General features: G+C 32.9%; 1 long non-coding RNA gene across 17 annotated transcripts; it reads right to left on the bottom strand.

The window, feature by feature from the left end:
* Window positions 1–6,586, bottom strand: LOC146896769 (uncharacterized). Of its 17 annotated transcripts, none has more exons than XR_015023819.1 (14): window positions 6,411–6,586; window positions 6,256–6,296; window positions 6,063–6,114; window positions 5,665–5,976; window positions 5,237–5,330; window positions 5,014–5,061; window positions 4,598–4,678; window positions 3,881–4,074; window positions 3,752–3,796; window positions 3,462–3,554; window positions 2,351–2,519; window positions 1,832–1,961; window positions 1,602–1,686; window positions 1–932 (listed from the first exon to the last, which is right to left on the bottom strand). It is a non-coding gene; the product is annotated as an uncharacterized LOC146896769 (long non-coding RNA). The 17 variants fall into 17 exon arrangements; XR_015023816.1 differs by having other exon boundaries at window positions 5,014–5,115; XR_015023818.1 differs by lacking the exon at window positions 6,256–6,296.

Below are 6,586 nucleotides of genomic sequence, written 5' to 3' on the forward strand. Positions count from 1 at the left end.
TTTGAAAATTTACTCTGTTAGATATATCATATATGCCATTAATTTTTATGATTATCCTAATAGTGAAGACCAAATCAGTGCATATCTCAACAACCTTAAACACATAATCGAGTCACAATTATACTATCATTTGTATGAGTAACAACACATGATTAAAAATTATCTGAACTAAATGTCTCTCAGAAAGAATTGTTAGAAATTAAACTTTATCCCATCACCCTCTTGCTTCATGCTTATTAGTACATCCAGAGTAAAAATTCAAAAAAGCCATTGCTTCTGGAACTCTAAAAAACAGCATGTCTTGGCCTTGATGAACTCTCCTTGAGTATTTCTTACACGCTATTCGATTCCAAATCATCCCTCCGTCTCACAAACGGCCATGTCGACATTGTATTTTAGCTCTCCATTTGCTAGCTTAGTCCACCGTCGAACTCTAATACTACTGATAAATTGGTCGGTGCTATTGTTTGCAGCTGCTGCACTGGAACCTCTGCTGCAGCTGCTGCCAATCAGATAGTACTTCACACGTGTACTGAACTGAATTTGTCACTGTCTTCATTTGATTGTCCCAGACCTTTTCGTTTCAACGAAGCCATATGCACCAAAATACATGGCCAAGGTTTTCAAATCCTGCATATCGGCAGCCAGAGTACAGATGACATTCATATTTTTCATACTTGTCACACATTGGACATGTAACCGGGCATGTAACATTTTTCTGCCGCAAATTACCCCTCATCAAAGACATCCTCTCTCCACTCTTCTCAACAAAAGCTTCACTTTCTGCGGCATCACAAGGCCCCAAAATAACTTCTAATACCCTTGCACTCTTACTCTCACAATTTCTGCAAGGTCTTGCATAATTCTGTAATACGCAGAGTGAACCGTATAATGTCCATTTTTACCTCTACCCACTATAAGCTCATCTTCCTCTGAAACTCCAAACAACAGATTATTTTTAACTCTTGTGACCTCTTCTTCTAAAATTGAATCAATGACGCTGACTCTCCAACACAAAAACTAACAATTCAAGTAAACTTTGAAGACCCGCCAATAAGTATGATTAAAAAAACGATCCTTAGAATGAAATCCAAAACCCCATCTCAGATGATCAAATTAATCATGATTATATTAGAAAGAAAAACCTACATTTTATATAAAACATCTGTCCAATAAGTATAAGTCATGCTTTCCTCAATTAAGGACTTCCAATGATGTATCAGGATTATCAGTAATTTCATGACTGCATGCAATATAAATGCAGATAGAAACTCTGCACAATTAGCTAATTTCAGAAATATGCAGTTCAAACCCCTTGAACTATAAATTCATTAAATTCCCTTAAACTATTGATATGAAGATCATATGTAATTAGATCATTAGATAGGCGCAAAACACAGGTTGAACTTGAGTCACTCACAATGTAAAGAGATGCATATTATACATCACAAACATTGCCACCTTAGATAAATCAATTCAATACATAGAAAACATTGAAACACCATAGACAAAGAAAAATATTAACTCTTATGACTTGTCATAGTGTAAATAATAAATTAAATTATAAACTATAAACTATTACGAACAGACTTGAGTTGTACCTTTATTCGCACTGCAGATCGATATACACTAAGAAAAATCCAATGAACTGCCAATTGTTTGTTTCACCGAGAAATTGTTTTGCCCCTGCTCAAAAGCAAAAGACACCATTTATTTGCATCACTACTACCTACAATTCTAAAGCGGAGGCTTTGTAGCTAGTAAATTAAAATTACTCAAATAGAGTGGTGGATGACTTTTAAAAAAACTAAAAACCAATTTTTCAACTCACCTAAATATATACATGCCCAGAGTAATTTTGTATAAATGAAGAGCTGAACAATGCAAAACAATAGGCTTCAGATAGCAATTTCGCTAAAACCAACACTTACATGTTTATATGCCGTTTCGATCATAATCCCCTACAAATTAGAAGACATCAAAACAATTATAATTAACAAATCAAGGAAACTCATCACAGTAGCTTAAGTTAGTTTACAAAAATAAATGCACTGATATACACATAATGAGAAAATGGTCATTGAAAGAGTATTTGAAAAGGAATGAGTATGTTATTGGGATATCACTATTTGAAAAGGTCTTTCAAATGTAATTTGTTCTGTTAAGCTCCAAATTTGCTTCTTAATCATTTGACGCTAAATTTGCTAAATAATATGATGCATCTATTTACATTTAGTCCACAACCATATTCTCATAAAACCATGAGTTTTAAGAGGAAACTTTATCATAGACCAATGTCAAGTTTAACCTCATCAAATGTTAAGAATAGCTAAAAATAAACCAAACTCACCATAATAGTATCATAGTCTAGATATCTGGTCTTGTACAATTTTATAGCAGCTGTAGTCAAATATGGTTCTGTCCCTGAATCACCTCCTAAGCAATTCATATTTAACCATATAGTTGGAACAACAGAGCGGCAAAATGTAGCTCCGCTGACCAAGAACTTGACAACCCTTCTAAATATGCACAAAGAAAAAAAAAATCTTAAAAACACAATTTTGAAGAGATAAAAAAAGTTCACATTGCATGTATTTTACAGAGAAATAAACAAATGATTTTCACATGAAAAAAATAAAACATTGGTACTGACATGCACTTTTATATCATAGTTCCAATCTCACTGAACCATCAATCCTAAAAACTTCAAAACCCTTATTCAGTAAAATATTAATCCATTATATTGGGCACTATAGTCCACTAACTAAAAATTTAAATCTGATATCATGATATAGCGTAGTTAATCCAAATAAATTGTGCATTTGAACAAAATATGACTGAGTGGTTTCAAAAATTCCAAATCATGGTTCATCATCAAGATTAATTCAGTTTAATGAACCATGTAACATGCCTTTGAACATGTTTATCAAAGGTCCAACAAAGTTACAGACCAATTGTTTAGCATACTTTATTTTCAGGAATCAAACTTGAAGTCTGAAGGTAAAGCAATGCAAAGCCTAAAATTCAAAACTTAATGTTGTTGCACATGGGAATCCCAATTTGGAATCACAACCAAATGAATGTCAACCCAATTTTTAACACAATGAAACAATCATCAATGGAAGTAACCAAGCAAAGGCTAACAAACATTCTAACAAAGCACAAACCTTCCTTCAAATTGTTCTACTTTAATTTCAAGCAGGACAACAAAGCTACAAAATTGGACGGTCTAAAATACACATTAAAATCTAGATCATCTGATTTCGATCCAACAATCATTGACGTCCATAAAAGCGTGAATGCGTGGATTGCTAACCGCAACAAAATCTAAATTCCTCAGAAAGTAAATGAAAATTTGTCCCATTAATCCCTATCGCAATATTTATAATTATCTGTCATTTCGCAATATATCCTAAATGAAAATTTGTCCCATTAATCCCTTGAAAAGCTTATGAGAGTACCTCCAAAATCATATAACCTTTGCTATCAACATATGATATAAGGAATTAAGTTCCAATACCATACCACATTCCCCATCAGTTCCAATATCAGTCCTATAATTCAAAAAAAAAAAAATCAGACATAGCAGAAAAAGCAAAGAAAGCAACCCTTTAACTACTCAACCTAAAAAGCAAAAAAAAAATCTTGAAATCAAATAGAATAAAGGAAAAGAGAAAACTAATGCTCAAGGATCAAATATGGGTAACTTCTAACTATCACTTTTCCATAAAAAAATAACAATGCATCATACTTCTGTCTCCATAAAAGAATCTTTGAAAATAGATAAAGAAACTTCCTGCAAATAATAGAAAGGCAAGTTGAGTCTCAAATAAATAATTGAGTGAACAATCCACATGCATCAAATTTCATGACCACTTACATAAAAGACCATCATCTCAGTCTTCTTCATCTTCTTAGTTCATTTGAAACTTGTCTTGAAGCAAGATTTATGCAGGAAAAGAATTTGTAACATAGCAATATGTGTGCCACAATGAAACTTTTGCCACAAAGAATATGTTAACCCAACATGCACCTTCATCCTCCAAAATAGGCCCTTGTTATATGTGTGCAGTTCTGAAAAAGAATATGTAACAGAGCAAAATTGGAGACTCAAATTCCAACACCTAAAGCAAATTATCCAATGCATCATGGAACTCCTTTTCTACAGGAATTTTGAGAAAGAACAACATGTATGAGGTTCATGCAGGAAAAAATAATCATGATATACGATCATTCGTAATGATTAATAACACTTGTGTAATCAAAACCGTATCCTGATGTGGCTTGTCATTTAAACCAAATCCTATCCAGTCAGGTGTAAAGAAGTAGAACACTGCATCTAACAATTGAAAAACATTTTTCTTCTAATCCTTACTAAAAACATGTGATGCTAAACACCAGATTTTTTTCATGGGCATTTTACCAAACACTTGCAATGCATTTTATTCCCATTACTAATTCTAGCCCTCCTAAAATACCCACCCACCAAAATCAAGTAGCTTAACAACTAAAACTGATATTGGGATAACAACTTACAACATTTTAACAATTTGGCAAAGAAATTTGCAAAAGAAACATGGAAAAGATAGAAATTTACCAAGAATTGATGGGTTTGAGGCTTCTAAAGAATATCAAAAAGTGGAAGAACAAACCAGCAAGAATGCAAGAATGTATTTCCCTGGTGTGAAAAGAAAAGAAAAACTGAATTGTTTAAATACCAGTTCAACAACCCATTCTAACTACGCAAAGGATCGAAACTAAATGTTTGGGAGGATTGACAATAGAATGAAGATTGTATATAGGAAAAAATAGCAATAAGAAAATGAATAACATATATGATGTTCAAATTAGAATTTTAGTAAAAGATAATTAAAATAAAAGCACTTGAAACTTATCCTGTAATGTTTAGGTGCAAAATTTTGATATTTTGGGCAATACATCCATATAATTATCAGAATAAATTATCAACTTTCAACAGCACAATCTATTACCAGAATCAAAATAGAATCATACCTGTCTCAAGTGGCAAGATCATCCATCCATAAAAAAGCAATGTCTCAACTGAGCAACCAAAATGTAGAACCATAATTTCAAGCAACTCTACTAATGCATAAACTACAGAATTTTTACATCTTTTAAGATAACTTATTCAATAGATACAATACTTAATTTACCATATAGGAAGTTAACAAAAGAATCAGAGTCAAATTCAATAATTGTGAGTCCAAGTCAGTACCTAAAGGCAATTGAAGTCACCACCTCAAAGCTATAGATTCAGCCAAAGTGGGAAAGTTAGGCTGCAAAAACTCACTGCACCATGAAATATCTCTCTGTTTTGCAAAGAATCATCACACGGAAGTTAGGAAAAAAATAGAAATATGCTAGACAGTTATAACACCTTTAAAACACAAAAACAGCTTCTGCAGAGACATATTTGCATCAGAAACTAATCATCGATATTTCTTCTCAGCACAAAATAGAGCCAATGAAATCCTTCTTAAACCATAACGTTTGAAGGTCGAAAAGATACACTATACTGCTCCTATAAAACACGGTCAGGTAAAATTTAAGGAAGCCATCATCAAGCAAAACATCATATAAACCTTCACATAAAACAAACCTAGAGAAGAAAATAATAAAAAGATATTATTTAAATCTAGTCACCTCATTTCAATTGTCTGCTAGCACTGATGAAGGGCATTATAGAAACAATAGCAGCAAATACAGTGCAGGTGATTGAAGATTGCTTATATTTGACACTAAAAGACTACCACTTCACATCATATTTCCAATGTAGAAGCCATTTTTAGACCAGTTGGAAGGATATCACAGACAGTGGATCACATTGTTGGGAATCCACTCAACAAAGCATGATGAATTCTTGTTCTGAACATTGCACGAAATTGTTAAAGATGACGACGAATTCCGCACCTTTCATTGCTTCAATCGATCTAAATCATTTTGATCACGTCGAACCTACAACAATCAACAAATTTCAGTAAATGGTGAAGAGATCTGAATCATTTATAACAAAGAATCATTGCTTCATTGTGAATTCGCACCTCCCATTCAAAATTGATGACTGTCGAATCAGTGCAGATGTTAGATACAACCCTTTTAAAAATAAACAAACATCCAATTCAAAATAAAACCATAACTTAAAAACGAAAAAACACAGTAAAAAGGAAATCAAAATCAAAAAACCGATTTGAAGTGATTGTCATGACATAAATTTGGGGATTTCGAGTTACTTACCTTCTGATTCTAAATCCAAAGCGGCGGAAACGATTAAAATTCTGGAAAAACAAAAACTTGGACATGCAATCGAACATGCATAGCAACAATAAAACAGAAAACACAAAAATTAAACCGATCATGATTTTTGATTAAACAAAAGATGAGGAAATTACCTTGGTCTTCATTCATTTCATTCTGTTATCACCAACACAACACTTTCCTCTCCTCTTGCCGTCTCTCTTTTGTTTTCACCTTCTTCCAATTTTCATTTTTCTCTTCAAATCCTCGTTTTCCTTTTTCTGCTTCGCGTTCCTCCTTTCCTCGTTTTTTGCCGGCGAGTTCCTTCTTT

This window comes from Medicago sativa, chromosome 8 (assembly GCF_051527215.1).
Source record: "Medicago sativa cultivar Bolivia chromosome 8, Bolivia_mono, whole genome shotgun sequence".
Lineage (NCBI taxonomy): Eukaryota > Viridiplantae > Streptophyta > Magnoliopsida > Fabales > Fabaceae > Medicago > Medicago sativa.